This window comes from Python bivittatus, unplaced genomic scaffold (genome assembly GCF_059951505.1).
Source record: "Python bivittatus isolate LINGU-HERP-01145 unplaced genomic scaffold, Pbiv_v1 ctg000020_np1212, whole genome shotgun sequence".
Taxonomy (NCBI): Eukaryota; Metazoa; Chordata; class Lepidosauria; order Squamata; family Pythonidae; genus Python; species Python bivittatus.
The window spans coordinates 71,013,721-71,038,645 of NW_028277030.1; the positions used below are offsets into that span (position 1 = coordinate 71,013,721).

A 24,925-nucleotide genomic window follows, 5' to 3' on the forward strand; every position below is an offset into this window, starting at 1 on the left:
ACTGCCTGTATACAGGTACCATTCTCAGAAATATACAGGACCAGCTAGATAGGTAGAACTCAGAGGTCTCAATTTATGGATACGATGCTTGCAGGCAAAGGGGTTTAGATTTGGTAGGCATTGCAGAACAGCTTAGGACAAGCTGAATCTGTGCACGAGAGATGGGCTTCATGAACTGAAATGGAACCAGACTGTGGGTATATAATATCAAAAAGACTTAGCAATTTTTAAACATATCCCTCAGGGAAAGATAGATGGTGTTAGACACCATCTGGTTTGAAAGGCTGGAGATATTTCAGGAAATAGGGAAGGAGTAGGGAAGGAATCAGATCAATGTTGAAAGTGGGCTAATTCTTTATAGTGCCTGGAGGTTATATTAAATCACAATAATTGAGGCTCAGCTACAGTGTATTCCATAAGGTAAAAAAGAATCAACCAAATCCAGGAAGATGTCAGCATGGCTTTCTAGTAGTATTGAGGAAGCTGTAAAAGTTAAAAGATCTTCCTTCAAGAAATGGAAAGACTGTCCTAACAAGATGAACAAGAAGCAAAACATTTACTAGAAAAAGTATAAAATGATGATAAGGAATACAAAACAACAAATGAATAATTTGAGGCGTATAAGGCAAAAAACATAAAGGGGAACAATAGGATATTCTTTAAGGATACTTGAAGCAGGAAACAAACCATAGCACTGGTTGGGCCATTAGGCAGCAAACAAGTGAAAGGAATCCTTAAGGAGGATGTGGAGATTTCAGAAAAACTGATTAAATCCTGTGTGCCTCTCTTTACTACAGAAACTATAGGACAGATACCTGAGCTGGTATTGACTTTCTCAGGGAGGGAATCAGAACAATTAAAGCAATTTGTGGTAAGATGAGAAGATATTCTAGGACATCTTAAGTGACTACACTAATGAATTACTGGACCCTGATGGCATCCACCCAAGAGTTCTTAAAGAAATCAGATGTGAAATTGCTGACTTCCTAGCAAAAATATATAAATTGTCACTCAAATCACGCTCAGTGCCAGAAGACTGGAAGATAGCCAAGTTGACATCAATTTTGAAAAAGGGACCTAGGGGAGTTCCTGTAAATTATAGGCAAATTGCTTAACAGATTGGTGGAAATGGTAATCAAAGGAAAGATAACTAGACACATAGAGGCATAAGTCTTGCTGAAGGAAAATTAGCAGGCGTTCCACAAAATCCTGCCTCACCAACCTTTTAGAGTTATTTGAAAAAGTCAACAGACTTGTGGATAGAAGTAACCTGTTAGTATTGTGTAGCTGGATTTTCAAAAAGCTTTCTATCCAGTTTCTTCTCAGAGATTCTTAAGTAAAGTTATTGGGATAAGATTTTTATGAATTGCTAAATAGTTAAATAGACTATTTTATAGACTGGTTTAAAAAAAGAAATTGGCATTTTTTTTTCCAATGGAAAGTAGTACGAAGTGGCATCTCTCAAGGACCAGTGCTTTTTAATTCATAAAGTATCTTGATTTAGGGGTAAAGAGTGAGCTGACCATGAGAAATGGAGCTGATAAGATGGGAAACAAGGAGCCTAGAATTAGGCAGAATCACTTTGTAAACACAGAACAAGTGCAACCAACCAGTTAGTATGATAAACAGACTACAACCACTGCATCATGATGAACGAGTGGAAGAAAGAAATTTGGCATTAAAGCTTGTGTGTGCCTTTGAATCAGTTTTTGACTCCTGGCAACTGCCTGGACAAGTCCCTGCAGTTTTCTTGGCAAGGTTTTTCAGAAATGGGTTGCCCTTGCCTTCTTCCTAGGGCTGAGAGAAAGTGACTGGCCCAAGGTCATCCAGCTAACTTTGGGTTTAACTCAGGGTGTTCCAGTTTCTACCCTGATGCCTTAACCACTACACCAAACTGGCTCTCATTAAATCTTGGGCATATATAATACTAGATTATCAGCTTTTATGAAGGTTGATCTTCATTATAACTAAGGTTGTTTGGATATGCAATAAAGTATCTTATTTACCGCAATCACATCTTCAACTCCCCTAAGAGCGTCAAGTTCCTAGAGAAAGAATGATTGCAGTGACCTGGGGTAAGCTTCTGCTACTGATCAAGTTTGCAGATAATATTTAACTACTGTATTCAGAATGAAAAACAAACAAACAAATTGGACTGTGAAGAAATAATGTCTTAAATTAGACAAATGGTTAACCAAATGGCAAATGTTGTTCTGTTTAAGTAAGTGTAAAGTGATGCACATTCTGCAAAAAAACCAAAAACCAAAAACACTTCCCTAACTTTATGTAAGTGTTGATGGGATCCAAGCTGTCTATAAGTAAGAATAAGATCTTGGGGATATAGTGTCAATTCACCATGTAGCAGCTCTGAAAAAGGGAGATTCCATTTTAGGGATAATTAGTAAAACAACAGAAAATCAAAATCCCAGCACCATAATATCTCCATAGGATTCTATGATATGTGCACATCTGGAGTACTGTGTATTTGCCTGCTGGAGAAAAGATGTAATGGAAAGTACAGGAGATCAAAATGATCAAGAGGCTCAAACACCTTCCCTGTAAGAAAAGGCTAGAATGTTTGAGGCTCTTAGTTGGAAAAAAAGTGACTGAGGGGAGACATGATTCAAGTGTATAAAATCATGCATGGTACAAAGAAAAGGGACAAGAAAAAGTTATCCCTCTCTCAAAGTGATATGACCATTTAAAATGAAGTTGATTAGATAAGAGTTGAAACAGACAAAAGGGAGCATTTCTTCACATAGTGCATAATTAATGACCACAAGACATGGCCAGTAACATGGATTGCTTTAATGGAAGAACGGATAAATTTGTGGGGGAAAGGTCTATCAAGCTATATTATTCTTAAAGTTACAATGATAATTCTGGGATGAGGGCAGCGTGCCTCCAAATACTAGAAGAACAATTATAGGAGAGAGTACATCTCCATCTCCTCCTTGGAAGCACCCCAAAGGTATCTGGGCACTGCCAGAAACAAAACGTTAAATGACGTTGGGCTTTGGCATGATCCATGTTCTTAAGTTGTAATACGTGCATTGTGAAGAACTAGAGGAAATGGTTGAATCTGTGTATCTTCTGGAATGTTTATTAAAGATGGGAAAGTAGATGGAAAAATTTTAGGGGGTAGAAAGGTAATGGGTAGCGTGTGTTCTGTTCTGAGGAATGAATGCTTGTTGAAAATAGCAAAAATATGTAGCTGTCTGTAAGAGCATGCTTCTGCCCACTTTGTTATATAGCATGTCAGAGAAACCTGACAGTTGAATGCAGTGGGAATGGGGTACTTAAGAAGTGGTAGAGAAAGGATAAAGAATTAATGGGTGCTGAAGGAATATGGGTTGAATACAAAAGTGAGTGACCAGAACAAAAGAATTATATTGAGATGGTTTGATCATATAGATTGGATAAACAAGGATTGAAACAAATATATGAAAGAAGGATGAATAGTATGAAAGGGAAGATTGAGAAAAGAGTTGGTTGAAAGAGTTGGTGAGATCTTCAAAAAGTGAGTGGTGAGGAATTTAAAGGACAAAAGGCAACATATGAAAATGAAAAGAAATATGGACATGATAAAAGTAAAGTTGGCTTGCAAGGATCGAAAAGTATGTATAATGAAAGGTCCTGGGTGTATGCTGTATTTTCTTTTTAATTTTTTCCCCTTATATTATGTCCTTAATTTCTTTGATTTACTATTTATTACTCCTTTTCTGTACTTGGCATAACCTTGCTTACTCCCAGGGAATAGTGAGATGGGGATTTGGTATGCTGAAATTAATATGCTTAAGCAGAGAATGGAATATGATTAATAATTCCTCTCCCATGAGATACCCATACTGATCTTTAAAAAAGAAAAAGGTCAGCCAGGATAGGCAAAGCAATCAGACAGTCCTGATGAACATAAAAGTTTGTTTGCCACTCAACCCGAGCGTCCATGTGGTTCAGATTTCTAAATGTTTCCTGTTCAGTAGCCAGATGGAAAGGAAGTTCCATGTGCTTCCTGGATTCAGAAGTGGCATCATAAAAAGGGCAGCCAGTAAAAGCAAATATTCAAAGCTCTACAAAGTACAATAACTTCAGCCATATGCAGCTTTGTTTCATCCCATTCAAAAGCCATTACTGTTTCTGTAGATTGATCTTAATTTAGACTAAAAAATAACACTTGAAAGGCGGTGGAGTAACTTTTCTCGCTCATCCTTCAAAATGCATTTTATTATATGTTTCCACACTGAGAGACTGGTCACAGGGTTTTCCCTTGTCCTTAGTTCACACAAAGCACATTTTAAAAAGGCATTATAAGAATCTAAGTGTGGAGTGGAGATAGATTCCTTTCTGTTCCTCCCTAATTCCCTCTATTGATGGGAAAGGTCTGGAAAGGAAATGCATTAATGGCTGAATGTGGTTAAGGGCTTCATTTAGCTGAATATGGAAGAATCATAGCAAAGCCATATTGGATTCATTGCTACCTTATCTCCTTATCTCCTTCTCTCCATCCCTTCAGCTCTTTTTCTCCTTTGGCATTTTACCTTAAAGCTCACCTTTTAGTTTAGTCTCTTTTCTGGAGAAAGTCTCCACTATTCCAGTTACCCACCTGAGTACCTTTAAAAGGCCTAGACTAGTGTTTCTCAACTTCGGCAGCTTGAAGATGTGTGGACTTCAACTCCCAGAATTCCCCAGCCAGCCATGCTGGCTGGGGAATTCTGGAAGTTGAAGTCCACACATTTTCAAGCTGCCAAGGTTGGGAAACACTGGCCTAGACTAAAATTACTTCTGTTGTGGTCCTATGACTTTAGAAAAAGAGGCTATTTTCTGAGCCAGCTCTCCAGACTAGCAGCAGCCTGTCCTCAGCAAAATACAACTACTGGGTCAGAAATAGAAAGGAGAAAGAGAAAATTCTCCCACACCAGTTACTTACAATTTCAGACATGTGTAGGGAAGTGTGTTCTCACAAGTGTGGTGACAATAGTTAGTCACTGTGGAGAATGGAATAGTTGGTTGTAGAGGCAATGTTTTCCCATTGGAATAATTATCTGCTTGATGGAAGAAAGCATAATAAAGCTGAACTGAATTTGCATCGAGAAAGAATTTAAGCAACATATTAACTTAATTTGCAAGAAAATAGCAAGTCATAAAAACAGCAACCAATTTTTCTCCAAATATTAAATTCAACACATTTCAAAGATAATTTGGCTCAAGCCATCCTACATCTTCTACAGTGTAAAGGCTCTGGAAGTATTTTTTTTCTTAACAACTTTTTTTAAAGAGAGCGTGAGAGAAAGACATTTAATAAACTACAGAATAATGGCCATCCTGGCCATACGAGAGTGGCAGTAGCTGCAAGCTAGCTAAGAAATAATAACTTGAATGACAATCCATCATGATTTTATATCTTCTGGCTTTGGATCCAAGTGCTAGACCACTCCATTTAAGGCAAGAACCTTTAGCAGACCTTGTTTGATGTCAAAAAAGCTAAGCAGGGTCCTATCTGGTTCATATTTGGATGGGAGATCACCCAGAAATACCAGGACTATAGGTTAGACTGGGATGTCTAAAAACATCCTGGAAGAAGGTAATGGCATTATTTCCATGCTGTGGCCAAGAAAATATCATGAACTTGTCTGCCTAGTCTCTGGGAGTGGAGCTGAAGGAATTTTACTTCTTTTTCTCAGTTTAAGATTAGATGTGTTTATTGATTGCCCTTTTTGTTCCTTATGGGATGACACTGAACACCACATTTAACATCTGTGGTGTTGTTAAATATGGGATTATTGTTTTTTTGTTTTGTTAGGAGAAGCATTTTCTATGTTTTGCATCCCATTTTAATTTTTAACAGGGCTCATTGCATTATAAAATAAAATCTGTACAGCATATAAAACATTGCTTCCTTTTTCTTAGACTTTTGCAAAGCAGTCCACCAAATGCATGGGGAAGTCATATCTCAATATGGCCATGGGAACCAGCGAGCTGAGCCACAGGTTTGAACAGAAGATTAGTGTAGGACTTCCCTGAAATTTTAAGCATGGTTCATCTTTTGCCAAAAGTGAACCTCTCCTTGCTGCCAATAATCTTTCCTTAAATATTTATTGAGGTTTTAAAGCTAATATATTCTGTTTGGCTGAATTATGTATGAGCGTGACAACAACAACAACAAAAAAGCCCTTTCTGAAAGCCACATTTCTTTGTTTCTTCTTTGATAAAACTTCTTTCCAGAACTCATCTGTTTCTGTTTTCCCCACATATCATTATTATGCTCATTCTGGCTTCACTTACTTTTGGCACAAATGCAGTTGGCACATGAAGGCCTGGGGACTACAGTCTTAGAGTCATTTACTTGGGTAAAAACAAAAACAACCCACCATTGAAATATCAGAATTATGCAGCACAGCATAAGGAATAGATTTGCTCCCAAGTAAACATGCTGCTATTTTTTTTTTTTAAGTTCCACTTGTTCACCTAGGATCTGGAGCTATTTTACTGTCTTTTTTTAAAAATCAGAACTATTGTAGGTATTCTATCATACAAAAATATTTGTAATAGAGTATCTAAAAGTTAAATTGTGGATCATATATGCCTTTGTGGATCACCCTTTCCTGCAAACTTTACTACTGGAAATGTAAAGTGCTAGTATCTAGCTTCTCTCACTAAAAACATCTTGAATTTGGCAGATTGATCAAGATTTGAAGGTCTCTCATGAGTTGGCTACTCAGGCCAAACATCCTACTCTCTGCTTTTTTCCCCCCCTTTTAGGATATGATGTTCAAACTAAATTTACCCAGTCCAGTATGTCTCATAAAGAAACATATTCTTAAAGCCATTGCCAATGAGTGATGAAAAAATATGTTTTAAAAAATATTACAATATACCAGTGATGTTGTACTTACTGATTTATTTATCAGTTTTGATTATCTGATAAATGGATTGAATTTGGGAATGACTAAATTCTGCACATTCACATACTGTAACTTGTACATGGCAACAATTTTGAAGTTAGAAATGCCTACTACTTTTATTTTAGATATGCAGATGTTTGTCATGGGCATTATTAAAGAAAAGAAATACTCAGTTCTAAAAGAGAAAAGGAGAAAATGTATTCTTTTGTAAAGGATATTTTATGATTAATCTAGAGCACCTTTGATATGAATCCATTGAAAGAGTTTTTAAAACCAGTCAATTGACTGTTGCAGGCCCACAAGGAACACATTAAATGCCCAATGTTTCAATTTTTCCTTGAAATATGTATGGACAACATTACACATCATGCATTTAATTGAAGCTTGAGGAGAATATATTAACTATATTTTGTGGAGGAGGCAAATTGAAGCATTTGTCTTCATATAATTTGTTTTGGTCTTAGTTTGTATAATTTGTACTTTTATGTTCACATTCAGATATGGTTGCTGGTGAGAGGGACCACATTGGTGTGGCGGCTGCATAGTTAACTACAGATGTGGGAATTAATGTAATTAATTAATTAATGATGCTTATAAGCTGCCTCAGTCCTAGAGATACCCACTGGGTTCACAGACTATGCTGAGCCAAAATATGATTGGTTGACTTAATTTTCCTTCAGTTAAGACATGACTATTTGTCCATATAGTCACTTGGAATGATACCTGATTTGATGTTACCTAACTAGCTAACTTTGGTTTAGTGTGAACCCAGTCACCAGTGTTTATACTTAGCATTGTGTGCAAGTGCAGCCTCTATGGTTCGCTTTAATTAAAAGTGGCTTACCATGATGTGTGAATCTGTTTTTTTCCCATTTCCTTTCTTGATTAATGTCACAGAATGGTTATCATGGGTCCACTACTGAAAACAATTATTGAAAGTCATGTTTTTTTTAAGAATCACAACTTTGCACACTCCTAAAGTGAATTTTGATGTGTTCATTACGGGCAAGCTTCACCTTTGCAGTTGGACTCAGTTGCAGAGGGTAAGAAGATAACAAAGACAGAAACTGTAGATTAATTTTAAAGGCAATAGAAATAAGAGCTATATGAATCCATAGATACTGGAGGAAGGGGGAAAAAACCCATACCAGATGAGTATTCTTTACAGTTTCTTTTTTTCTCTAGTCACTTTGAAACTATATGTTTCATACGAATGTCAAAAAGTTGGACTCTTGTTAGTTTACTGTTAATGATGTTCAGTTCATCCAGCTAGAGGCGACCACCTAGCCAACATTGGCTAATCTTGAATTAAAAAAAACAACCTAAGCAAGGTTAGCCCTAGTTAGTACTTAGAGGGGAGATCGCCAGGAAATTCCAGAGCTGTAGGTTACAGTGGGAAGTTAAAAAACAAAACAAAACATCCTGGAAGAAGGGAATGGCAAACCACGCCTGCATTATTGCCAAGAAAACTACACGGACTCGTCCATAAGGTCTCCAAGAGTCAAGCTCAGTTGGCAGAGTGTCTGCCTGTTTAATGATCAGTTCAGCAGGGCTGTTAAAGGATTCTTTCTGAGAAGTTTCCTCTGCTGGGTATCCCATCCAATTCTTTCTTTTCTGCCCTTTATCTGCTCCCCATTTTGCCAACATAATTGTTATCTCCCTTCTAACATGCTTCATCATCATTTTGCCTCTTGTTTAATACATATTTTAATGCCTGTTTTTCTTCATTTTGTTATTGTCACCACTCTCTTGAGCAAACTTTCATTAGACTGTCCTGTTGAAAACAAAATGACTCCCCAAGGAACACAACATCATTCATTTTTAAAGTGTTGTGGAATGGAAATTAAATGTTTCTTATCTGTCATATACCAGTAATTTGCTCTCATGTTGATTGCCACGCTTCCAGTTCTCAAAATGCCTTTAATTCAAAACAGGACACACTTCCAAATACAAACAGGAGAATTTCTTTTGCCTATGCTGACTTATAGGAACTTTCCATATACTTGCCTTTTTGGGGGGATAATATCTTCTATTCCCATGTTATAGAAGGGTCCAAACTAGCCTGGCTGCAGTGAGAAGGAAGATGAAAAGTTTGGGTCATCTGCAATGAAGAAGTATTCTTGTCTCCAGAGCAGAGTCAAAGAAAAAAATGCAATGAGGGAGTATACAAGAATAAAGAGGTAAAGAGTATGAGAAGATGAGGAGGAGAATTTGCGCTTCTTATTCTACTAAAAATATTTGGAAGCTATGGATTTATGAGCGATGCCTTCCCTTTGATGGAATAGCCACATTTCTTTCCTGAATGATTTCATTTTTTATAAAGTAGAGAAGTGATATCATCATGGATCATTAGCATTAAAAATGTTTATGGGAGACATACCTCCCTTCACCTGCAAGCATTTGAGTACAACAATAAACCAATTAATTATATAACATAATTAATTGGTTTATTGTTTATATGTGTTTGCTAACTGAATATATTTGGTTAAATAAATGGGGGGGGGCTTAGTCCAAATTTCAAAATCAAGTCCACTAAATCAAAGTGCAGCCCTTGATTTAATATGTCCTTAATATGTCTTTATTTTAAAATTCACAGCATCCCTTTCAGATCAGAATCTAGTAAACTGCCTTCTGTTTAGTCATATTATTTATACATCTTGCACTAATAAACCATGGAAGGAAAATGAAGGGAGAGAGTGTGATTCAGTCCCTGGTTTTGCCCTTTAGCGCTGTGCAGGATTTGTTGCCCAGGACTGTTCAACATGCAACACAAGGTTCAATTTGACATCTTCACTTAGAAGCCACCAGGGGCTACAAGGATCCCCCTATTCCACCCACGAGCTATTGCAGTTTCCCAGCAAAGCGCCTGTCTCACCAGACATGCTGCCATAAAATATAGTCCTCAGCTATATTGGGCCTAGTGAGGGAAAAGGAGAGGTGGACCAGCAGAAGTCTTTGTCAAAGGCAAAGTGCAGGGCAAGACAAGAGTGATTCTCCTGTCAAGCCTGACTGGACCATGAGGGGCAACTCAGACTGTAAGCTGTGCTAATTTCGTTTTTATTAACATTATTTTTAGTTTGCCACTTTGCTCCTTTCCTCAGCTCCCAAAATGTCACTCCAGGTTAGATGAGTGAAGGTCTTTCATGTCTTCAAAGCCAGGGAGGTGCAAAGCGAACTGTGTCTGGAAGATCCTTGGGAATTAATTTGGGGGGAAGGGGCCCAATTTCTTCTCATCTCTTCCCTTGTCTTTCTCCTCCCCTCTCCCTGAATAAGTCTGGGTCGATTCTTTTTGGCTCCATCTCCAAGTTGCTGGTCAAAGACAATAACCCTGATCTTGCCCCATCATATATACTGTATACTGAATGGCAAAGGCTATTGAAAGACTCAGATGCAAGCCATTCATATCACCTGCTACTGATGCTGAATTATAGTCCCTCATTATAGAATCCATGATAAAAGACTAACTTGTGATAGTCAGTGTGGTGCATTGGTTAAAGTATTGTTTAGGACTGGCAAGACACAGGTTCAAGTTTATCCTCACCCATGGAAATTCACTGGCCCTCTCAGCCTAACCTACCTCATAGGTTGTTGGTGTGGGAAAGCATGGAGGAGGGGATATTTTGTAAACCATCTTAAGCTCATCAAGGAAAGTCAGTATATCAATCAAATAAATAAATAAATACATTTCCACAATTAGCAAATAGAATTGCTATCAGATCAAATCCTTCTGAATTGTCAAATTCCCCTATACAAAGTAAATTTCATATTTTGAATCCCTGAGCTTGTTTTGTTCTGACTTTGTATTTTCATTGCTAACTGTATGCTCTATGAACCTTTTGCATGGTACAATTCTAATTTAACTAAATGGACAGTATTCAGAATACCAGCATTATTTTAGAGACCTGTGGGCAGGAGCTTCAGGGTGAAAATGGAAAGTTGTGATGCATTTCAACCAAGATTGTCCAGAAAAGTAACTAACTCATATGGTTTGGGCTTCTCCTACTCTTGTCATGTTGTACTTTGAAATTTTGAAGATTTCCAACATTTAGGGTGATTGCTCCTAAAAATGCATGTACTCTTCTATATACTCCAAGATCTGGAAGTAATCAAGACATGAAGAGTTATGAATATCTTGAATGGGGGTAGGGGAAAGCTAAAAGAATGACTAAACGTTAGAATGATAAACCCATATCTGATGCACAGAAATGGATTGCTAATGTGTAATGGATATGATGTTTGTTTGAAGATCATTTCTTTCTTTTTTTGAGAAAGAGATAAAGTGGATTTTTCAGCAGTGTGGCCAAATTTCTAAGTTATTATGCTAATATGATAAGATTCCAGGCTGAACTTCCTTCCTTCCTTCCTCCTTTAATTTCATAATACATTTGAGGTTTGACAGTTTAAATCATCTGGCCTGTTAATATCTGTACATTATCAGACTTGATATATGTATTTTTATTACTACATTGTGGTTACTTTTATTTTGCAAATAAAACAAAACAAGCAAACAAAGCCAGGGATTCAGATATGGCCAAATGGTCAAAATAAAAGTGCCCCTATCCAGTTCCTCTTCTAATTATCCCTGTTGCTTGATTGGAAACCAATTAAATAAGTTGAGCTGATTCTCCTTCTGTCCACTCTCTCCTTATTATTTGCAATAGAATCTGCAAGGTTTGTGACTGCCATGTAATAATAACCATATAGTATAATCAAACTAGGAAAGATATGATCAGCTGAGACGAAATTGCAGAATAATGGTCCCCAATTATTCTGAATGGAAAATGCACGAGGAAATGCATGGAAACAGTCTGTTTGGCCAGGAAATGTATATATCTGTCAGCAATTAAACTTTTGGCGCTTGTTCTGCCTACCACACACAGTGCTTCCAGTCTATTTTGAAATGGTCAATTTTTGGATCAAAGACCTTATAAAAAGAAATGTTTGGAACCTTCTCATAAGCCATTTATACTATAAAATCCTTTGCCCTGAAACATATCCTTGCTTAGAAGCAGAGTAAGACATATGAAACACTAACCTTAACTTCAATCGCAATCTTCATTGAGATATCGATATTAACTATTTCTTCAGTGACAATCAGCAAAGGTGTGTATTTCCTGACAGAACATGGACGTAACAATGCAATGCTTCCTTCTGTTAGCTTTTTCACAATTTTTCCATTCAGAACTGAATGGAAAACACAAATAAACCCACATGATTTTGCAGTCCTGTCTAGGTATCTCAACACTTTGTAAAAAGAACCAAATTTTCTCCTTTCCTGCACTGAAATTAAACTGCTGAGATTCCAAAAAAAAAAAAAAAAGCCTGAGGGAAAAACAGAGTTGGATGTTTATATGACAGAACATTCTGCTTTGACTCTGAGCTCAGTTCTGGCACTTGACACAAATTCCTCAGCTGATCATATGCTTACAGAGAGACTTGTTTCTTAAACCGAAGAACTGCTTCCAACACATGTTCACTGTGAGCCCCTGGATTCAATTCTTTGATCTTAGACTTCAAATAAGAAAATAAAGTAGAATTATAGAGAATGAAGGGGTCATTTTGGCCCCTGGGTCTAACATCCTCCTCAGTGCAGAAGTAAGAATAAACATCCCTGGCGAATAACTACTTGGATTCTGCTTCAACATATCCAGCAAAGAAATTCCCCAGGCATACTTCTCCTATCACTCGAAAATTTTCCTAACAGTGAAGCAAAATCCACCTGCCTGAAACTTGATCATTATTCAGTAGTCTGCATTCTGGGATGCTAAAAAACAAGTTCAGCCTTTTCCTTTTTTATGCGACGTCTTTCCAGGGGGTAAGTCCTGCGGGTTTTGAATCTGCCCACTCTTTTTCCAATATATATATATACCGTATAACAATACTGAAGGTTTAGTTTGGTGCAGTGGTTAAAGGTGCTAGATTAAAAGTGAGGAGATTATGAATTCTAATCCTGCTTTAGACCCAGGGTAGAAGCTAAGGAAGATGACCCTCATGGAAATATGGAAGAACGGTTACCTAGGCAAAAGAGGCTGAACCATTTTTTAAGTTCAGAGGAACAAGGTAACATTGGCAAGGAGCTCGAGTAGATGCCTCCCTGATTTACTACAGCAGTGTTTCTCAACTTTAGCAACTTTAAGATATGTGGACGTCAACTCCCAGAATTCCCTAGCCAGCCATGCTGGCTGGGGAATTCTGGGAGTTGACGTCCACATGCCTTAAAGTTGCTAAGGTTGAGAAACAATGCCCTAGAATATAAGAAGGCAGAGGAGGTACAGCACAAACAGCCTTGCAAGATTCTGTTATTATAGCCAACCTCAAAAAAAGTAGTTTTAGCCTTCCCGTGAAGTTGATTTCCAGCTCTGGTCTACCTAGTGAGGCTGACGCATAGGAACCCACTGGATTACTTTGGTCCGGCTATTGTTTCTCACTCTAGGAATCAGGCAATGACAAACTATTTCCCACCCTACTGAAACTATTGAAGAACCTATCCAAGACCCAGGCCTTGGAGAGAGGTGATGGTGGAATGTCCTTTTGCCTGTTTTGTTTTGTTTCGGTCTTGTTTTGAAAACTTCAGTCCTCAGGTCAGTTGTATCTTTTATATATGTATGCATGCAGACTCTCTCTCTCTTTCTCTCTCTCTCTCACACACACACAACTTGGTGGCTTACGACTAAGAATCAGATATACTGATTCTTAGTGGTAAGCCACCTAGAGTCATTTGGGAGTTGGGTGGCCTATTAAATAAATAAATAAATAAATTTCCCAAAATGTTGCCAAGACGACTGTGTGGACTTGTCCATATAGTTACCAGGAGTCAGGATTGATTCAAAGGCATTAAGCATAATCAGTCTCAGAGGCCAAAAGGTATGCGATTCTTGTTTTAAAATTCCAGGTTAGAATAAAACAGAAGTAATAAAACATAAGTTTGTAGATTTTTAATGAATCGTCTTACCATGAAAAGGAATTGTTACAGGATTAGAAGACATCGAGGGGATTATTTTCTAAATTATTGCAACACTTAAGTTCATAGAGCTTCCAGAAATAATATATAACAATAGATTCAAAGCAAACTAATGCAGGTGTTGAATTCTCAGAAAAAGATTTTTCTCAGTGAATAGAACTATAACAATGAGCTTCAAGTAGTGCTAGTGATAAGAACAGCCCTATTCTATGTCCAATGTATACTGTATAAATGAAGGTTTGTTAGGGTCTGAGTTTGTTGTTCAGGACACACTTTGCTACTAAAAAACCCCCCAAAAACTGAAAAGCAGATTATAAATGCAATCACAAATCTTCTCCAAATTCTAATCTACAGTTTTATATGGAATTCAGCATTCCAATTATCCAGTCTTCTTACAATATGGTACACATTTTCATTGCTGAATAGGGGGAAAGTATCTGTTTACAGTTTTTACAAGTTTTTAACTTTGGGGTTTTTTTCCTGCCTAAGTCCATGTAAATCAAAGTACAGTACATGTTGTTCAAACTGATGGAAGATAAGGAAGAAGAAAGAACTAACAGCAGTTTCTTCCTGGTATTGCAGTGGAACTGACGGGCAACAATACCATATTTCAAATGAAAGATGGGACAGAAAACAGTGTTTCATCAGAAATCTACTTAATTTGCATTGTTCAGATCAATAAAGTAACTAAAATTCTGTCATTCTTCTTTACTCACATTCCCAAATTTAAGCACAATATTACAATTAAAAATAGAACACAAAAATACATATATTAGAAAAATACACATTTAAATATTGCTGAATATTTAAGCAATTTAAATATTGCTGAAATAGAGATCATAATCACAATGGTGTATAGAATTGCATATATTAGAAGAAATGCACATGATAAATTGTACAATGTTTCTTTAATGCAGATGTTTTAAAAGAAAGAAATTGCAGCTGATATGGAAATAGGATAAGATTCAAAGCATTAAGACATGGAAAGACACTGAAATGGATAGATTGATCCCTCTAGTTAAATATTGACTTCAGGCTATCTGTCTTGCCTTCCCCATGTTTTCTCTCACTGTTGCTGCCTTTGGATGGAGAATTGTATGAACACAGTACGTCCTTACTAGGAAGAGGCTGTACTGCTGCTTTTACAATGGGTGGTTGAAGGTGTGAATTTTCCGTGATCTTCACAAGGTACTGTAGCTACAGATCAAGAGCTAGAGAGCAGATAAGATGTGACTGGGCCAGAGATGGAGAACTTCTGTTGTTGCTGAACAGTAACTCCCAGTAGCCATAGCCACCCTATCTACAGGGGAGGCATTCAAGAACTGTAGTTTAGCAATACCTGAAGGGTTAGAGGTTCATAGGTTGAATCTACCATTGTGGAGTCCTTGATGCTTTCTCATCTTGGTTGTTTGCTTGCAGACATTTCATTACCCAACTAGGTAACATCATCAATGTTAGTGAGTGTGGGGTTTGGTCCCTTCTACCATTATATGAATCTACCATTATATGATTAGCTGGTATGTCTTTTGTTCCTTCAGTTCGAAAACTGAATCTACAGTTATGCTATTGTGAATCCTTGCTTTTAATACATGTTTACCTTTACATATTGTACACATAAGATGTACTAAGGAACACTTAGTTGAGAGCCAGTTTGGTGCAGTGGATAAGGCACCAGGCTAGAAATCAGGAGACTATGAGTTCTAGTCCTGCCTAAAGCATGAAGCCAGCTGGGTGCCCTTGGGCCAGTCACTCCGTCTCAGCCCTAGGAAGCAGGCAAGGGCAAACCACTTCTGAAATCTTGTCAAGAAAACTGCAGGGATTTATTCAGGCAGCCGCCATGAGTCAAGACTGACTTGAAGGCATAACATCACCACCACCACCAACTTAACCCAGTCTTCTGCAGCTGAAATGTATGTCTACTGATTTGTATCCTAGCCGTCCAGTGCCCATGAGCTACTCAGGAAAGCTGAAAAAAATGCACGTTCATAATGACATAAATATAATAACATTGGGTCTGGACGTTTTTAATTATTCTGTATAGTTGAATTATGTTGTTCACAGCCCAGAGTTTGTATGAATTGGAGCAGGTTGTAGATGACAATAAATAAATTAATAAATAAGAAAAATGCATTAACATAGAATAAAAAATGCAACAGAAGCACAGGTTAGAGATGAAGGCTGACTTTACAATAACAAATAACCTGCAGCTAAGTGTTGTTGAAAAGAAAATATATTTCTCAACGAGAAAGCACATTATCTGTATATTGCAGATGAGATGATGCATACGATCAATGGAGCCATTGGAAAATTCTTGTATCATCTGGCCTCCACCTTAGAGAATGCTTGAAGCATAGCTTTTTTCAGAGTCCTTTTGCACTGAGTAGACACAGAGCAGTTCACGTGTGATTGTCATCCCATAAAACAAATTGAAAATCAGAAAACAGATGTTAGGGGGAGCAGATTGGGGTCAGAGTCACCTCTGACTACTCACATCCTGGTCCTCCAGTTTGTTTCTCAAAGGAAAGCTACCCTTCCTCTGACTTCTCATTTTCTCTGGCAGCATTTTCATTGGTCAGACAGATATTGCCCTCCCCACCAATCCTTGCCTATCATATCAGAGGGGACCATGGCTCCTCCTCTGGCTGGATTCAGAATTATACTGAGCCATGGTTTGTATAACTTTGATATAGTGAATCATCACAACTTCCTGAGATTATGCAACTGATTGAGCTGTAAACTGGGATTTGCAAATCACAGTGGTGACATTCATACAACATGCAAAGCCAAAACCAAACAAACCACATTATCAATTAGCTCCATGTGTGGACTCAGCCACTTTATCTCCTGGCTCCACACTGCTCTACTCTTCTTGCCCTTGTAACTGGCCTGGAGAAAAAGGGGCTGGAAGCTGCTTCTTGGCTAGGAGAGGGAACTATAATGGGAATCCAAGAAAGGAGCAAATACTGTACTTGGCTTTGTCTGCAAAAATCCAGCAAGCATATTTTCTCCCTTGAGTTACATCAGTGTATTAGATATGACTGCAACATCTCTTTCCCTTTTTTGCTTTTAATGAACCCTATCTTATTAGTACCTTGACAAGGAATTGTAATTGTTCTGCCAGTATTTTTTCTTACCAGTGTTTCTCAACCTTGGCAACTTTAAGATGTGTGGACTTCAACTCCCAGAATTCCCCAACCAGCATGCTGGCTTGGGAATTCTGGGAGTTGAAGTCCACACATCTTAAAGTTGCCAAGGTTGAGAAACACTGATTTAAACAACAACAATAAAAAGGACAATTTCCTTAGACGCAGCCTTCTTTGTCCTGCTTGCTCAGCTACCCATCTTCTTTTTCTGTTGCTCTCGCATATCAAATTATTTTGAATTCTTTAAATTTTTGTTGGTGAAATGTAGTGAACAACTGCAACAACAACAAAATGCACTTGTAACTGTACCACTTTGAAAAAACTATAGCGATTATCATAAGTAAACATAAAGAAAAAAAGAAAATAGAAGAAATAAGGTCCATATAATATCAATATAGTATCAATATGAGTTAAATTCAATCCTTAAACTTAACATCAAATCTAGACCATAAAAATTTGCTCCATTGTTTCATTTTTAGAATGGAAATGATGATAAACACATATCTTGAATCCATGTTAAATGAAATTGTTATCGGAGTCTCTATGACTTCTTCATGACGAACAAAGAAAGCATTGGCTACCCCTTGTTCAAAGACTTTGCAGACAGACCATCTATTTTTATGCAGTATAGCATTTTCATTTCAAGGAGCTAATAAATTTGTCACTCTTAACACAGCTAAGGAACTAACCATTTGCTAAAGATAACGTGATTTAGATTTGACTTTAACAATAATTCACCCAGATATTTTTTTTCTTCATCTAGATTTATCCTTCAGAATCAATATTTGGAATTCTCCATGGTCTTTATAGATATGTTTTAATTTTCTAACTGTATTTTATTGATTTTTCTGGATTCTGCTTTTCCACATAAAGGTCAATGGTTCATATACAGTAAAATAGTATTTATTGTATCAACCTACTTAGCTGTCTTCATTCTCCTATCCCCATGCCTTAATTTTAAATATTGTTGATTTTCATGATGATGATGATGATGATGATGATGATGATGATGATGATGATGATGATAATGTAGTCACTAGACAGGCTTAGGTCCCCCGTCTGAGGCAAAATTATATGTTCTTTCCTTCAGACTGAATGTGAGTGGATCCTTTCCTTTAGAAGGATCATGTTTCTTTCCTTTAAAGGAATGAAGGGCAAAGTATCTTCCAGTATATTAAGTACTGAGGTTTCTTTTTGTTTTAAAAAATCTACAGAGAGACTTTCCTGCCACATCTTGTGAGGGCAACAGGATCTGGTGGTTACTTGGTTGGGTGCAATTCTAGACTGCTACTAAAATTCTGCTGGCTGGACCCCTAAGATTAAGATTTGGAGACACAAGTACATCTGAGCATGCTGTGGGTGCAGTTTGCTAAGCATTAGATGCAGCTGCACAGACCATCAATCAACATCTAAGATTGTGAGGGAGGTGAGTTGTAGCTATAATGTAGTGTAAAAAAAAAGGGGGGGGCCTGTTCTGTGGCTTTTTCAGGCAACCTATTTTGGGTGTGACAAAAGGAAAGCAACTAGTTGTTTAATTTATTTTTTTAATCTGTTTGTTTAGTGCCAGGAAAGAAAAGGTAGGCTTGTAAGATTTATTCAGATGTGAAAGCAACTGGTACTGGATATTACATACTTTGTAGATGGTGGCAAAAGTTTGTCTGGTCTCTCAGTGTCATTGTAATGTTTAATTTAATCCTCTCCCACCTCATGGTTAACAACCTATGAGGTTCACCTAAAACAAGAAAGAATGGAAAATATGATGGGTATTCTAAGGGATATGATTTCAGGGTTTTGCAATCAATGTGTTTTCCTTAGTTCACATCACCACAGTGGGTTGCACTGCCATCAAACAGAACTATATTTGCTCCAGTGTTTTAATGAAGAGAACCACATGAAAGCTTTGTGGGCACCATGAGTAAGATTTTGTACAGTTATTTGGGCGTGCAGTGGGCTTAGCCTTTCAAACACTTATAACTCAGATCTGAAAGGATAAGTTTGAATATAATTGGCTATATGGCAAGGTATTTAATCCTAGAGGCTACTTTAGTAATGGCGCTTAATCCATTCCGTGTAGAATACTGACATTTGTAAAGTGACACAAATTATATTTTGGGGCAATAAAGATATCAAAGCCTTTTGCAGCATTATTTTACAGAAATAGTCCTGTTAATATTTTAATGGAAACAAAACTCCAAAGTGGACAGCTTATGCTGACACCGAGTGCTTTTGAAATAGCAAAAGAAAATGGATATAATGTAAACCTGCAGAGTTTTATTCAAAAAATAATGTCCTGGTAAAATAATGATGCCCCTTCCATAAATAGGGGTTAATGGCAATCAAAAGACCCCTAATTTATTTTACCCTTTCCAGCTTGCTGCTATAATCTACTAAAATGATAAGTGGTCAACAATATTTTTATTCTTTGGTTTTCCTTATGATGATGTTTAGCCTTGCTGATGTTCTGTGGTGGCATGCTCTATCAGAAGATGGATATGGGAGGGAAGAAGCGGAGAGGGGAGATGGCAATTCCTCATCCTCTGTTTCTTCTCCTTCTCCTTCTGACACAGCAGCTGGTTCTTCATAAGCAAAATCTGGCTGATAAATGACAGAATTTGTGCAAATTGCTCCCAGACATCTCAATGAAGAAACCAAAAAAACCCCACCAATGAAACAACTTTGATCACCCTTTGTCTTTCCCAGGATATACAAGTTTCCCATATCTGGGAAAATATGTGGCTTGCGTGGGAGAGTGACCTAAAATCCAAAGAGTAATATGAATTAATTTGATGTCTGTGAAGAGCCATTTATTTCTCTTTTTTTCTAAATAAAAACCATGTTAGTTGCCAATATATGTCATTTTTTTTTTCTTTTTAAGAAATACGTTGATTTAAGAAACTATTGTTGAGGCTTCAATTCTCTTCCCTTATTATTGAACCACCAGTGCCCATTGAAGTCCCACTGTGGTAACAAATGTCCAACTTTACTACTGAAGAACCAAACAAGAAAAGAAAACTGCAGGTTTGAAGATAATTTTGAAAACCAAAGGAGGTTGAGGCTGAGGCTGAAAACCAATATGCTGTCCAGAGCCTTGAGAGTGACTTGGAAAAATTAAGTATCTGCTGTGTCTGGCATTGATGTCTCAATTGTTCTGCCCACTTTTTGCTTCCTGCTGCTAAACAATCATGCTGAAAATTCTCCAGGTCCATCTACCTGTTATAAAAAGTATAGAATGCAGTTGCTAGTTTTACATGAGGAACTTCATGTAGAAGTCATATAGCACTAGTCTCACTGATCTACAAAGGCTTCTGATTTCTGCTCCAGGTTCCAGGCATTCATGATGGAGATCTTGAACTTGTCCCTGAACCCAGTATTTGAAGCAATGCATCTCCTCATATTATGGTGTATCATTAGAAAAAAAAATCATGATAGACCTCAGCTGCAGCAGTTCAGTTACTGACATCCCTTTTTCCAGATGTATTGGACTACAATTCCTACCATTGCCAGTCATCATGATAATTGTCCATGATGGCTTGGACAATGGGAATAACATTCCAAACCATCTAGAGAGCCGCAGTGGGAGAAGACCATTTTACAGACTGGGTTGATAGCATAGACATTTCCACTCAGTAGAACATTTCTTTGTGACTTACATAGCTACGGTTAGGAATGCCTTTTATTCTGACAGTACTAAAATAAAGCTGAAGTTGAATTCCAGCCATAATAATATGAAAACTTAAAAGCCCAGAGATGTCCAGATAGAAAAATTGATTATGTGGTTGCTTAGCCCTCAAAAGACGTCTTTTGGGCAATGGATGAGGAAGGAAGGAAACAAGCAAGCATCAGCACAAGAACTATAGAGACCAGACTTCAACAATGCCTAAAAAAACAACACATTTGTGGCTTTATTTTGGAGGACAGGGAGCAGCAGATTAGACTTTTGGAACTTCCTCATGGTAGAATAGCAGAGAATTGCCAGGACTATTCATTCCAAAAAAGTTTCATCCCAGTATTTTTCTATGGTGCTCATCCCTTCCCTAATCTATGGTTCTGAGGCAATGGACAAGACTAAACCTTTTCTTTGGTTTGGTTTAGTGAGCAAGAAAGACTTGCTTAGCTGCAAAGTCTGAGGACGCTTTCTGCAGAATGAAGTGGCTATAGAGTGTGTGGGCAGCGCAGTGCCCTTTCCCCCTCTGCTTTTCACAGCAGAGAAGGAAAGATTACCCCTCCATGCACACCCGCACACACATAGTACAGAGAACCACATTCTTTCCACTGCCTGCGAAACTATATAACATGCTTCACTTTTATCTCCAGATGGAGCTCATACTTGTCCCTTTATCCAGCTGAGATTCACTTCTCAGAACAGGGGTGAGGGGGAGAGGAAGTCAGTAAAAACAAAGAGAGGCCTTAATTTGGTACAACACTGAATGGTTCAGTGACACACAGGCGGCTTTTCAGTGTAGTCTACAGAAGTATTCAGGGCTGATCCAGGGTCCCTTTTCTCCTACAGGAAGACTGGAAATGCTCCCCCTTCATCCCTATTGAGGTGCATAATACCCATGACTGACAAGTGCAACTCATCCTTAGAATGAATTAAAGAATTTGCTGTACTTTCATACCATCAAATTAACTCAAACCTTTATTACGGCCTTTGGGCCAGAAAGCACAACAATAAAATACATAGACCTGTAATTATTATAAAACTTTTAAACAATGCAATAAAATTACATAAAATACATTATTATAGTAGTATAAATAGCGGTGGCAATCACCAAAATGTGTGCTAAACTTCAACCATAGGTAGGATGGATAGAACAAATGATATCACAAAATCAGGCAACCTGGAAAGATATGTCTGGGTCCTGGTCAGATAGAAGCAATGACAGATAGACATTGTGCTCTCTACCAGGGTAGTTCTTTAAAATAGGATAAATATATGTCTTCCTTGTTTCCTTATAGAGAGAGCAACAAGAGAGCAACAAAGGAGCATCTGGCTTAGGGATTCCACAGAGCCATCTCCACATGGATATAAGCACTGCTGAAAAAGGATGTTTTTATACCGCCTGCACAGAATTGCAGAGGATAGTGCATCCAACCTGGCCAAGATGAAAGCCCAACGAAATTTCAGAATTAGAATTGAAGAGAGAGAAGATGATGGCACATGCCTGTTTGAGAAGAATCCATAAACTGTAGGGCTGGATACTAGGTTTAGACTGGTTTGAAAATCAATTACCCAGATACATTGTTTAAGATGACTCCTGGCATTTTCAAGCCCTAATGGACAGAGGCTTTCTGAAGAGAGTCCTAAGGACTGGAGTTTGCTATTAGCTTTTGTTAGCCAGATTGATTTAAAACAGTCTCTGAGAACCAGTGGAGCCAGACCCACGGGAGAAAAAATCAATTTCAACCAGAAATTAAAGAGAGAGAACCAGGCTCTGGCACCCACAGAAACTAAACCTGTCTCTAAGCATAAAACAGCATTCTTGATGCATCTTGGAACTGCGAGTATTGCTCTTATAAATTTGGACTGGACCGCTTCCAGGATAGTAAACTTTGTGAAAATGCAAATTGGAACCCCATAAAGAAGCTGAGAGATGACCTTAGCAAGAAAAACCTTGCAAGCTGCAGGAATAAAACGTGTCCCTTTGAATAGAAGCATCTTAAGACAGCTGTGGAGCTCCGTTGGGTCATACTTGCCCAATAAGAGAAATGTGCACTCCAAGATAAGGAAGCCTAGAACTGCACCCCAAGATATTTATAAGTACATACCTGCTCTAATGGGGTCCCATTAATTTGCCGTTTATGTAACCTACTGTTGTGTCATGCAAACACCAGCACTTTAGTTTTTTGATCATTTACTGCAAGTTGGGTGTGTTTGTTTGTTTTTTTGGCAAAAGGAAGCCAATGCCTTCAATGCCCTTCTCATTCCCACCTGGGAGACAGACAAAATTACTACATTGTCTGCACATGGCAAGGCTGGAATGGCACAATCTGATAACATTGGAGAGTGGTGATTAGAAGGTGAGAGATACTGAATTATTGAATTGATGGACAAATTAAAAAGGAAGAGGGCTAGAATACACCCTTGCCTTACCCCTCTTTTGGTGGAAACAGCTCTAGAAAGGTGCCCCCAAGGGGAACATATCTCTCAATGAAGTATTAGAATAAAGAGTCTGGATAAGAAGGAGCAATCTTTTATCTATTGAGGATTCCTGAAGTTTTTGCCATAGCCTCTCCCTTGGAATCAGATTAAAAGCTGATTTGAAATCCACAAAGGCTGCAAAAAGGGTGCCTTTGGTTGGTGAAGTATATTTTTATAGCATCCAGAATTTGATGCCTCATCAACAGAGCTGATAGATGTTTTTTTCTCATTTCATACTCTCACAATAGGATGTGTTCTATCACTCTATTCTATCAATTGACTCCCTTAATTGCCATCACATCCTACTGAGTTTAGCATTTTAAAATTCAGATTCCCAAGCTGCAATCCTACACACATTTACCCAGGAATGAATGCCACTGAAAAAAATAAAGTCTGACTTTTCAGTTGTCTGCTTCTAAATCACATCTTTGGGTTAAGGCTTTCTGTTGGATGTAACTGACTGATGAAAGTCAATGTGATTGTCATATTTCCTTTTAGCATTGCTTGCATGGATCAATTCAGGCCTCAGAGGAATAACTTGAACAGCATATATTATATTTTTCCAAAACAAAACAAAACTACAGTCTTCAAATATACTGAAATTGAAGAGAATTGCTTTAAAGAAAATTTGGCTGAATTAGGCTGAACAAATGTTCCGCCACTGTTTTCCAGATGGTTTTCCAGATGTACATGAAGAATTACATATGACTGGAGGAGGGCAAATGTTACTCCTGGGCTGTTCCTCATGGCTGAGTTAAATGCTATCCATCAGTTTCTGAGCTACCCAAAAACTATGCTGGCATAAAATTTGCTGCCTTCACTGGTGATCCCTGTCCTGCCACAGACATGGTGTCAGCAAATGATGCTGTTCTTACTTACAGTATGCATAGCACATTAAAGGCACAGATTGGTGGATACCCCTGGCTTTGTTTCCCTCCCCGCCCAGAAAACATCTCAGGTTAACAGGAAAACTTTCCTGGTAAGTTTAGCAATTTGTCAAAATTCACTATGGAATTGCACAAGTGTTTTGGACATGGGTTTAGTGCTATTTCAGAAAAGCACTGAAGCTTTTCAAAAGCAATCCAAATAACAGCTTGGCAACATAAGGAGAGCTATGCTGTGGAGCAACAGAAAAAGATGGCTCTCTTACATGCAGTTCACTATGCAGCCCCTCCATTGCCACCACTGGTCAGCTGCTGTTCAGACTGAACCAGAGATCTGTATCAATTCAGAGATTTGCTGGATACAAGGGAAGCACCCCATCTGAAACAGACAGACTCTCCCACTCTCCAAAGCAGAACGCCCCTGGAAGACAATGCTTAGGGTCTGGAGAGAAGGAGGCAATCAGTATTCTGAAGTGGCTAATAAGTTCCAGGCTAACCGTATGTCTTAGATGTTACTTGCCTGCATCCACTACCGTCAGAATGGTCACTGAAACAAAATCTGTATTAATGGCAAAATCTGTTTTGAGAAAATGCTGCCTTGACACCAATACTTCAGGGAAGCCTGTGGATCAGATGAAAGAATGAGAACATGGCAGAAAAAATGAGGTACATATATTCCACAGTTAGGTGTAAGTATAGGAAGTCTTCCTGTCATAAAAAAGGGGTTGGAGGATTGGATCTGGGGAACAGTCAACCACAGATATCTCAGAAATTTTTAGTGCCAATAATAAAGCAATCGATCTCTAAATATCTTGAAAATAATGTGATGATTACTAGAAGTAAGCATGAATTTGTCAAGAACAAGTGTTTTAAGACTAATTTCATGTTTTGAC

General features: G+C 37.9%; 1 long non-coding RNA gene across 1 annotated transcript; it reads left to right on the forward strand.

Moving 5' to 3' along the window:
- The first annotated feature begins 12,393 nt into the window (after positions 1 to 12,393).
- On the forward strand, positions 12,394 to 20,108 carry LOC148217088 (uncharacterized). Its single transcript, XR_015796227.1, has 3 exons — positions 12,394 to 12,717; positions 18,221 to 18,432; positions 19,948 to 20,108. It is a non-coding gene; the product is annotated as an uncharacterized LOC148217088 (long non-coding RNA).
- Positions 20,109 to 24,925: the final 4,817 nt, after the last annotated feature.